A 12,081-nucleotide genomic window follows, 5' to 3' on the forward strand; every position below is an offset into this window, starting at 1 on the left:
AGAGAGAGAGAGAGAGAGAGAGAGAGAGAGAGAGAGAGAGAGAGAGAGAGAGAGAGAGAGAGAGAGAGAGAGAGAGAGAGGGGAAATCAAGATCAATAGATGGGGATCCGCGTGTACAGTCGTTCAGCCCTCTCCCTCCCTGCTGCTGTCAGGATGACTCAGTCTATCAGTGACTCTGCATCTTAATTCACCTTCTGAGAAAAACACACTGAAAAGGACTCATAAACCTGTCGATAAGGCACTGTGGTCTTGCTGAAGTCACAATGCACACGACGTACACGCACACACATACTCACAAGCACACACTCACAGCCACATTTCAATTGTAGATAAACCACCGTGAGAGACACACGCTCACATACAATCTGTGCAGTGCACAACACCATAGGAGGGTGTCCATCAGCTGGTGATGTACCATGGAGCTCAAACAACAGACACTATGAGCACTGTCATACAGCACAGAGAAACACTATGAGCACTGTCATACAGCACAGAGAAACACTATGAGCAGTGTCATACAGCACAGAGAAACACTATGAGCACTGTCCTACAGCACAGAGAAACACTATGAGCACTGTCATACAGCACAGAGAAACACTATGAGCACTGTCATACAGCACAGAGAAACACTATGAGCACTGTCATACAGCACAGAGAAACACTATGAGCACTGTCATACAGCACAGAGAAACACTATGAGCACTGTCATACAGCACAAAGAAACACTATGAGCACTGTCATACAGCACAGAGAAACACTATGAGCAGTGTCATACAGCACAGAGAAACACTATGAGCAGTGTCATACAGCACAGAGAAACACTATGAGCAGTGTCATACAGCACAGAGAAACACTATGAGCACTGTCATACAGCACAGAGAAACACTATGAGCAGTGTCATACAGCACAGAGAAACACTATGAGCACTGTCATACAGCACAGAGAAACACTATGAGCAGTGTCATACAGCACAGAGAAACACTATGAGCAGTGTCATACAGCACAGAGAAACACTATGAGCACTGTCATACAGCACAGAGAAACACTATGAGCACTGTCATACAGCACAGAGAAACACTATGAGCACTGTCATACAGCACAGAGAAACAAGACTCAATACAGCGCTCTCTCTCTCTCTGCAGGGCGGCTCGCTACATTGCGTAGCAGACAGTGGTAATGTTACCCCCGGATGGAGCAGTCGACGACCAGCAACACACACAGCAGAACAAAGGAAACGTCCACACAGCATAGTACAACATAGTACAGCACAGTAGGTCACACACACATAGACAACACTCACACACACACACCGGCCGCACCCATGAGACCCTGCTGGGTTGCCGACTGCCACACACACCCCAAATAATGTGAGCACCACACACAGACAGAAACACACAGCATATGTCATTCAACATAAATTAATTAAAAACAGGGCCCTCTCCCACAGGGAGCGAATGACAAATTTAAAGAATTGAATCCTGGCACACAAATCACGGTTCATAAGTAGATAGACCTCAGCACAGCGGAGGCTGGAACACAGCGTTTTAATAGGGGACAAACTGAATGTGTTAACTTAACAGGTTGGCCCCCTTAAATGCTTCCCAGGCACAGAGAGAGAGAGAGAGAGCGAGAGAGAGTGAGAGAGAGCGAGAGGTAGCAGAAGAGGGAGGGAGAGGTAGAGGAGGAAGAGAGAGAGAGAGAGAGAGAGAGAGAGAGAGAGCGAGAGAGAGAGAGAGAGAGAGAGAGGGGGGGGGTAGCAGAAGAGGGAGGGAGAGGAGGAAGAGAGAGGATGAGGGGGTAAAAAGAGGTAGAACAGAGGTGGAAAGGTAACCGATGGGAGGTATCCATCTGCATTTCGGTCTCTCTCATCCATTATTTCTCAGGCCGCTTTTAAAGAGACACTTTATTGATTTTTTGATGTGTAGAAGCAGCAGGTTTAAGAGCTTAGCAGGAGGGGGCGAGCACAAAATAACTAACTCACCCCTCCCGGCTACCAACGGTCTAGGTCTCCTGCCACTATGGGCCTGACCTGGGCTCAGTGCTGGTAAAATATCATAATAATAACACCGTTTGCCTTTCTGTCTCCTTTTTCAGGAATAAAAGAGACTGCTTAATAGGCACAAAAAATAATCTCCCAGATATACTGTTCCATATGCCACGAGTCAGTGTGTCTATGTGCTGAGGGAGGGAGGGAGGGAGGGAGGGAGGGAGGGAGGGGGGGAGGGAGGGAGGGAGGTACAGGATAGGGTCTATTACAAATACAGGGATTGTGGGAGAAAGAGAAAAGGAGAGAGAAAAGAGAGGAAAGCAGAGGGAGAGAGCTTGGTCGGAGATTGATGGTGGAATTGTTGACTGCTGGTGCAGCCTTATCTAACTCTCAGAACCTATGTGCAAGACTATTCTCTGCTCTCCCTCACTCCATGTCTTTCTGTCTACCCTCCCTCACTCCATGTCTTTCTGTCTACCCTCTCTCACTCCATTTCTTTCTGTCTACCCTCCCTCACTCCATGTCTTTCTGTCTACCCTCCCTCACTTCATGTCTTTCTGTCTACCCTCCCTCACTCCATTTCTTTCTGTCTACCCTCTCTCACTCCATTTCTTTCTGTCCACCCTCCCTCACTCCATTTCTTTCAGTCTACCCTCCCTCACTCCATTTCTTTATGTCTGCCCTCCCTCACTCCATTTCTTTCAGTCTACCCTCCCTCACTCCATTTCTTTATGTCTGCCCTCCCTCACTCCATTTCTTTCCGTCTGCCCTCCCTCACTCCATTTCTTTCTGTCTGCCCTCCCTCACTCCATTTCTCTCTGTCTGCCCTCCCTCACTCCGTTACTTTCTGTCTGCCCTCCCTCACTCCATTTCTTTATGTCTGCCCTCCCTCACTCCATTTCTTTCCGTCTGCCCTCCCTCACTCCATTTCTTTCTGTCTGCCCTCCCTCACTCCATTTCTCTCTGTCTGCCCTCCCTCACTCCGTTACTTTCAGTCTACCCTCCCTCACTCCATTTCTTTCTGTCTGCCCTCCCTCACTCCATTTCTCTCTGTCTGCCCTCCCTCACTCCGTTACTTTCTGTCTGCCCTCCCTCACTCCATTTCTCTCTGTCCGCCCTCCCTTACTCCATTACTTTCTGTCTGCCCTCCTCTCACTCTCCCCAGGTCTGTGTCACCTATTTCTCTCTTCCATCTCCCTCAACTCCTCCTCTTCATTTCTCTCTCTGTCTCTCTTCCTACTATATATATATTGGGGTCTTTGAGTTCATCCTCCCCCTCTCTCCCTGATTGTCTCTCCCTCTCTTTCTACCTTCTCGTCACTCCCTCTCTTTCTCCCTATCAATATTGCTCTCCCTCCTCACCATCTCTCTCACTCCCTCAATTCCCTCACCCTCTTTCCTTTTGTCTTTCACCCCCTCTCCATCTCAGTGAGCCAGATAGGGTGCAGCGGCTGGAAAAGATCAGCATGGGGTGTGCAGGGTGCAGCCAGCCCCTGGTCTGAAGTCAGGCTGCTACAGGCTGGGAGGACAAGGGGGTAAACACATATACACACAAACACATACATACACCCCTGTGGGAACCCCATCGCCACAGAGACGGGCCTGGGCCAAACACCCCTAACAACAGCCCCTTTATTGGACCTAGGTCTGGCATTGGCCCTGCCTGCAGTTTACGCAGCTGGGAAAGGGAGCATTGACATTGGTCTGGACTGACATTGGGCTGCCAACAGGAGGCGCTAGGCTAGGCTAACACCACTCACCAACTCACCACACCCTGAGAGAAAAGCTGTCTCAGTCCAGCCATGGTGGAGCTCAGCTGGGGTTTGGCTGGGTCTCTAAAGGGTGGGACCCAGTGATAAGCTATGGCCCTGTGCCTCCGCCCACTCTCCTCCTCCTCTTTTCTCCGGCTCTCCCCTGGAGAAAAGGCCTACAACTCAACTCAGTTCAGCCTCACTCCTTCCTGGCTAAGCTCCTGCTCCATACCAGCTGCAGGGCTACTTTTTATTGTTATTTTTCTCCAGCAACAGTTTGTGGGTGTGTGTGTGTAACAGTCGTGCTCCTGGCACTTCCTGCTGTTAACGGCTTGGTAGCGCAGTCACACGAGAAGGCAATGCAACTATATCGGAACAGAACAATGCCCAAAAAGGCTCTAATAAAAACAAACTGCGATGCTCAACTGGGAAAATGGGCTCGTCTCCTGCTGTTCATCGGCATGGACCACAGTCTGCATACACAATGCAGGGCCCACAGTCAGGCTAGACACAATACACACACACACCTACCCCAGCACCACCATGTTAACTCACAGACATGCAGGCATGTACTCACACACAGACACAACAACCACACACACACACACACACACACACACACACACACACACACACACACACACACACACACACACACACACACACACACACACACACACACACACAACAACCACATGCACAACAACCACACACAAACACAACAACCACATGCACAACAACCATACACACACACAGGCAAATCTCATAAACTAGGGTACAAAAGATAACCATTACATTGGTGCTCAGTAAACACAATGCACTTTAGAAAGACAGGCTGCTGAAAACATCTGTTCAAGGTGAACAGCAACAGCAGGAGTTCCAACTTCCACCATCTACCACAGAAGAATCTCCTCTCTGAGCAACATTCCAGTGAATAATTACTATGGATGCGTTCCAAATGGCACCCTAATCCCTACATAAGAGTAGTGCACATTATAGGGAATAGGGTGCCATTTGGGATGCAGACACAGTACGTAGGCCTAATACAGCCGGAGCTTGTTGGCAAGCCTTTGGCACAAAGGAAATCATTGCCCAACTGTCTCTAATGTAACCTCGCTTCCAGCTGCTTCAGGGGAGCACACCAAGCAAATGCTGAGATGAGACAAATGGAAGAAATAAAAGGTGACCCCATTTAAGGTTGTTTTAAGAAGCTGTTATGAGAAGGTTTAACACACAAACTACGATAAACCAATATCATTATGCCAGGCAAAGCTCACACACAAATGCTCATAAAATAACACAAACACCTGCACATGCACTTGACCCAATCCCCGCCCCCCTAACCCACACAGTTTGGGAGCCTTGAGGGAGGACAGTGAAACAGCAGATGGTCAGTATTGGTGAGCTAGTAACAAAGAAGCAGGTCATTGCTCTCTCCACCTCTGCTCTCTCTCCCATAAATAATGTAATGCCTCAGTCAGAATTCTGGACTTGTTATGAACTGCGTAGAGAGTGGGAGGGCTTCTCTAAAGCTCAAAAAATCCAACTACAGTGTACATCCTCTGGGTATTTTGACCAAGAAGACAGACCAAAGCTTCTCATCTTTTGTAGAGCTAGGAGGGTAGAATCAGAACCGGCGCCAGAAACCACCAGCGTGATTTATTCACAGGACCGCTCCTCTCCTAACCAGCCCTGAGGCCTACTGTGTAATGGCCTGTAGTTTGTGTGTGTGTGTAACTATACTTGTGGGGATATCTGAAGGATAGTAAACAATTAAAATTTTGACCAACTGGGGACATTTTGTTAGTCCCCACAAGATCAAATGCTATCTAGGGGGTTTAGGGGTTAAGGTTCAAATTAGTGTTAGGATTAGGTTCAGGGTTAGTTTTAGGGATAGGAACTATGGTTAGGTATAGGATTTTGAATGGGACTGAAATGTGTGTCCCCCAAGGTTAGTTATACAAGACAGTGTGCGTGTGTGTGTTTGTGTGTGCTGCAGAGAGAACCCAGCCACACTTCACAGTCTGTCGATGAGTGTTTCTTTCTCTGGCCCACAGCTGTGCACACAGAGCAGCCTCCCTCCAGCACACAGGCCTCTGGGAGCATCATCAAAACACAGGCCTATATCAGCCCCCAACCCCAAGCCCTCTCCATGGTGCTCTTAAAATACGACCCCCCCTGCTTCTCTACACATAATGCTGTGTCCAGCCCCAGCCCAAACCCCTTCCGCTTCTCTTAAGGCATAACACACACATCCAGATGACCCTTCTGCTCCTGTTCCACAGACCTCTCAGCTGGCCTGCCTCGCACCATAACAGCTCCAGCCACTGGCACTGAATGCACTCTTGTCCTCTCTGACCTGCTACAGAGCTGATACAAGACCATCCCACTCATTACACACCGGGATGAAGAAGGCATAGGGAGGATGGAGAGAGGATGGAGAGAGGTTGGGAGGATGGAGAGACGAAGGGAGGATGGAGAGACGATGGGAGGATAGAGAGAGGTTGGGAGGATGGAGAGAGGTTGGGAGGATGGAGAGATGATGGGAGGATGGAGAGATGATGGGAGGATGGAGAGATGATGGGAGGATAGAGAGAGGATGGGAGGATGGAGAGAGGATGGGAGACAGGATCAGATGATGGGAGGATAGAGAGAGGATGGGAGGATGGGGAGAGGATGGGAGGATGGGGAGAGGATGGGAGGATAGAGAGAGGTTGGGAGGATGGAGAGATGATGGGAGGATGGAGAGATGATGGGAGGATAGAGAGAGGTTGGGAGGATGGAGAGAGGTTGGGAGGATGGAGAGATGATGGGAGGATGGAGAGATGATGGGAGGATAGAGAGAGGTTGGGAGGATGTAGAGAGGATGGGAGGATGGAGAGAGGATGGGAGACAGGATCAGAGGATGGGAGGATAGAGAGAGGATGGGAGGATGGGGAGAGGATGGGATAATGGAGAGAGGATGGAGAGAGGATGGCAGGATGGAGAGAGGATGGGAGGATGGAGAGAGGATGGCAGGATGGAGAGAGGATGGGAGGATGGGAGGATGGAGAGAGGATGGCAGGATGGAGAGAGGATGGGATAATGGAGAGAGGATGGCAGGATGGAGAGAGGATGGCAGGATGGAGAGAGAATGGGAGAATGGAGAGAGGATGGGTCAGAGGATGGACAGAGTGGAGGGAAGGTGTAGGAGAAAGACAGGGCCAAAATTAGGGGGAAAGGAGACCTGACAGAGAGAGGGATAGGAGCGGAATGAAAAGTAAAAGATGGAGAAGGGTCCAATCCTTCCAAAGGAAAGCAATGAAACAGTTTGTGAAGAGAGGGGCTCTTTTTTAATCTCGTCCCCAGATTGCTGTGGCAGCACAGAGGTAAAATCAAACTGTTGCTCACTGAGCTGTGCAGTAAATCTCAATCAAACAGATCAGTGCCTGCGAACTGCGAACAAAACATGCTGAAACCAGTCATGCATATATATGGAGGTGTTATGTCACCTCGAGCATCATCAGGGGAGAGTAAAGAGATGTATTTAACCATGTAATTCGCATGCATTCACGCGTTTGTATGGCTGTTTGCCACGCGTGGTCCTTCACTACAGTATCGGTTGCATTTAAATGGCACAAGTGGCACAGGGATGACTGAATACGCTGTAGCAGCCAGACACAGGACATCTGTTGGTGCTCCATGTAGACTACAGTATGTCCCAGCCTCCCAGGCATGATGCAACCACCACTCTGCACCCACGTCTCAGCTAACTCCAGCTTCAGCTTAACCAAACACATGCTAGCTGTGAAAAATGGAGATAAAGAGGGCCAAGCCATTACAAATCCATCTCTCGCTGCTTAACCTAAAGAATGACGGTATCACAGTATTAAAAGCTCTTTATAGGCCAACCATGAGACTGCCTGCGAGGCTGAGGGGGGGTTCTGGGCCTAGGAGGAGGGGCAGGCAGCAGGATGTGGGGGCCATTGTGTGGTAACAATGAAGAGATCAACCTGGCAGGAGCCAAATCGGACTCTCAATAGACACTTTAACATCTAGGGTGAGGGAGGAAGGGAGCTGAGTGTGCCTGCTTCCACCACCATTTCTCCTGCCTGCCAAATGGACACACACACAGGCTCTGGAGAAGTGTGGTAAATAGGCATACACAAAAGGATTTCACTACACTCGCAATAACATCTGCTAACCATGTGTATGTGACCAATAACATCTGCTAACCATGTGTATGTGACTAATAACATCTGCTAACCATGTGTATGTGACCAATAACATCTGCTAAACATGTGTATGTGACCAATAACATCTGCTAACCATGTGTATGTGACCAATAACATCTGCTAACCATGTGTATGTGACCAATAACATCTGCTAACCATGTGTATGTGACCAATAACATCTGCTAAACATGTGTATGTGACCAATAACATCTGCTAACCATGTGTATGTGACCAATAACATCTGCTAACCATGTGTATGTGACCAATAACATCTGCTAACCATGTGTATGTGACCAATAATATTTGATTTGATGATCATACACACCCTGGAAATATCAACATCACTAACAAGATGGGCATTGTAATTTCCATGTTGCATTATATTTCTGCGTGGGGGTGGCGCATGTACGCACAAAGACAGAGATTGGTATAATTACATGATAATATCCTTACCATTCCCTATACCTTACTAGGTTTTTCTGGTTGTCTTAATTTTCCCATGCACAAACCTTGCTGTCCAGCTAGTCAGTTCAACCGTTCTGCTCACACTGGTCTGGCCATGCTGTAGCCTAATTACTGTAATCAGCCAGATGAAGCTAACACTTACTTCATTGTCGTTAAAAACAAAGCAAGACAAAACAAGAGGCCGAATGAATGTGTCACTGTGAACTGGATAATTGTAATAACGCAGGGATCCCCAACTGGCGGTCCACTGGAGGAATTTGGCTCACTGGTGATTTGATTTTATAGTTGAACACAAAAGACTGTAAGAACACCAGCTCCAAGTGATTACATTTTTACTATCTGTTCCAAAGTATTCCCACTCATAATAGAGAGATATATGCGATAACACAAATGTAAGCAAGGTTTGAAATTATTATGTTTTAGTCAAATATGATATATTATGGTCTTCTTGCGCTGATTTTGCAGTCTACAAATGATTTGTAATTATGTTCTGGCCCCCTGACCATCCGTCCAAGACAACATCGTCCCGTGGCTGAATCTAGTCGATGATCCCTGTAATAACCGTTCAAATAAAGTCCTCTCCAAATGAGCGATAAGGTGACAACAACATAGGCATGTTAAGACACGTGATGGTTTTTTCGAATCCAAGCTAATTGCATTGGCTGTTTTGCGATCCAATTTATTCAAATGGCTATAACAGTTCAGGTCCTCTATGCCCGAATTTGAATAGCATACAGACTCTGTTTTGTTCCAAGTGGACCAACGATATACCTCACTACAGACGCGACACACATCAAATATACAAGTCGAGTGAATATGGTGAATATGTAGAGAAAATGGGGAAAACGTCTCTCCAGATAATCTCTAACTGCGTCGAATATAATGGTCTAAATCAGGATTTAAATGGGGTTTCGGAACAAAAAAACATTTGATTCGCTTCCAACTGCTTCCCAACCGCAGTGCGCTATGTTTACTGTGGACGAAACAGAGATAAAGTTTCATCAATACGCAATTAAATTGGTTTAAAAATATTGTCCAGTGTGCGTATAACCCGGTAAAAGACTACCTTTAAAGCTGAGGGCAACAGTTGGAGCCCTGCCGACGAAGCCAAAAACAGGATCAGATGTTTTTCCAATTTTCTTCCCCCTATTCGGTTACTTTAAAAAGCCAACATTAGGCAGTCTCACAATATATCCAACCTACAGGATAACGCTCATATGATTGTAATAATGTTGCAATGACTGCAACAAACTTACCGTAGTATTCGTTCACTTATGCTCCTCTGTTCAGCAGCTGTGGGGATAATAATGCAAGAGCCTACTCTCCCGGTCAGTTCCCTCCGCGTAAACTAACGACAGATACCGTATCCTTTCCGCTATCTCGGCTTTGTTTTCGGACCATTCAGTTAGTTACAAATTATTCCACATACTAACAAATGTCAGCTGAAGGCTATTCGTTCGCGTTTTTCCTTTAGATTTCTTTGCGAAACATCGGTAAAACATGTCATGATGCAGTTGGTTTACATAGCGATACTCGCGCTGCTCCACTCACTCCCTCTGTAATACGAAACCAAGGAGGAAATCATTCGCAAATAAGATTCACTTCCAAAGCATATAAAACCTGGCCTTGGTGCTCTCTTGACGTCTCTCCGACGCAGAACTGCACAACTCTCGATATGTAGAAGTTTCTACAGATGTAAAATAGCAGAGAGACAGGGGTATGGGTTGGTCGTGGCGCTGGCAAGCATATATTCCAGTGGAATACCGGTGGAGTAGTGTGCCGTTACACTGCAGTGTACCATGCTTCTGCAGTACGTATCACTGTAGGGACCGACCAGGGATGATATAAAGGCATAAACAGGTCTCCATCCAAACACACCCCTGTGCATTGTCCAGACTCGGCGACCCGATAGTCCCAAAAGTCACGTTACAGAACAATAGCCCTTTTGATGAGTAATGGTAACTTCACGCTATGACATTAGAAGAATATATGCATAGTCTATGAATATTATACCATTATTGGAATTTGTTGTAGGAAGTGGACTTTGTTGTTAACACAATAGAGGTATATATGTCTGTCTGATGACGACGAGCAAGGATTAAATATTGTAGGACGATATTGCATGAAGGAGGGGAAGAAAACAGATCTCAAAGAGTAAACATACAAAACATGGGATTACGATTGGCAGATTCGGTGGGGCGATTATTAGGTACAGGAAAGAAGCTCGATTTGATAATCCCACATTCCCATGACATTTCATACAAATAGATTCATACAAAAACATCTTCTTTGTCTCTTCGTAAGTGAATTTGTGATTAATGTGTGCCTATGTGAATGCATTTGACATTATATGCACTGTAAACTATGTTGTCACAGTGAGCCAAGCATAATAATGATGTCAATATGTCAATATGATTGGTTGTTTTTCTTATATACCTTTCATATACAGACACAGATCCCACTATTTTACCATGCCTGCTTTTTTACATTTTTGTATATCTGAACATGGTATTGGGATAATATATATATAATATATAATTCAACTTGGTAAATTAAAACTCATCTGTAGACCTAGTCATGATTCCTGCATTTATGAATGGTTCCTTGCGTCTTTGTCAATAACATCATTAACACTTCCATTGTTTAACACCTCCCTAATTGGAAATGCAAATTGGCCACATGATTTAACAACACCCCCCATCTCTCCCAATTATGCCATTACTCACTGATGTATAAAAGGGGTATACTGTACCTGCAAGAAAGTGGTGAATAAAAGGCTTTGAAAGGGGTTCGTATAAACATTGTCTTATATTTTTACATTAAATATACCACATCTTCTGCCTGAACAACTGTGTGATCACACGCGCTGTAGCCGATGTGAGCGAGACCTTTAAACAGGTCAACATTCACAAGGCCGCAGGGCCAGACGGATTACCAGGACCTGTACTCCGAGCATGCGATGACCAACTGGCAAGTGTCTTCACTGACATTTTCAACCTGTCCCTGTCCGAGTATGTGCCCAAGAACACCAAGGTAACCTGCCCAAATGACAACCGACTCGTAGCACTCATGTCTGTAGCCAAGAAATGCTTTGAAAGGCTGGTCATATGGCTCACATCAACAACATCATCCCAGAAACCATAGACCCACTCCAATTTGCATACTGCCCCAACAAATCCACAGATGACGCAATCTCTACTGCTCTCAACACTGCCCTTTTCCACCTGGACAAAAATAACACCTTCGTGAGAATGCTGTTCATTGACTACAGTTCAGCGTTCAACACCATAGTGTCCTCAAAGCTGATCACTAAGCTAAGGACCCTGGGACTAAAAACCTCCCTCTGTAACATTGATCCTGGACTTCGTAATGGGCCAAACTCAGGTGGTTTTGGGAGGCAACAACACATCTGTCACCTTGATCCTCAGCATGGGGGCCCCTCAAGGGTGCGAGCTTAGTTCCCTTTTGTACTCCCTGTTCACCCATGACTGTGTGGCCAAGCATGACTCCAACACCATTAAGTTTGCCGGTGACACAGCGGTGGTAGGCCTGATCACCGACATCGATGAGACAGCCTATAGGGAGGAGGTCAGAAATCTGGAAGTGTGGTGCCAGGCCAACAACCTCTCCCTCAACGTGATCAAGACAAAGGAGATGACCGTGG

General features: G+C 46.6%; 1 protein-coding gene across 3 annotated transcripts in view; it reads right to left on the reverse strand.

The window, feature by feature from the left end:
* LOC135513916 (semaphorin-4C-like) overlaps positions 1–10,205 on the reverse strand; it is a 98,716-nt gene extending 88,511 nt beyond the window's left edge. For 2 of the 3 annotated variants that reach the window (XM_064936928.1, XM_064936926.1), the window contains exon 1: positions 9,674–10,204. The gene's annotated coding sequence lies outside the window, so the exon portion shown is untranslated. Of the gene's footprint in view, positions 1–9,673 lie in introns of all 3 variants that reach the window. The other variant, XM_064936929.1, reaches the window with a different exon arrangement.
* Between the last annotated feature and the right edge of the window lie 1,876 nt (positions 10,206–12,081).

Source organism: Oncorhynchus masou, chromosome 25, assembly GCF_036934945.1.
Source record: "Oncorhynchus masou masou isolate Uvic2021 chromosome 25, UVic_Omas_1.1, whole genome shotgun sequence".
Lineage (NCBI taxonomy): Eukaryota > Metazoa > Chordata > Actinopteri > Salmoniformes > Salmonidae > Oncorhynchus > Oncorhynchus masou.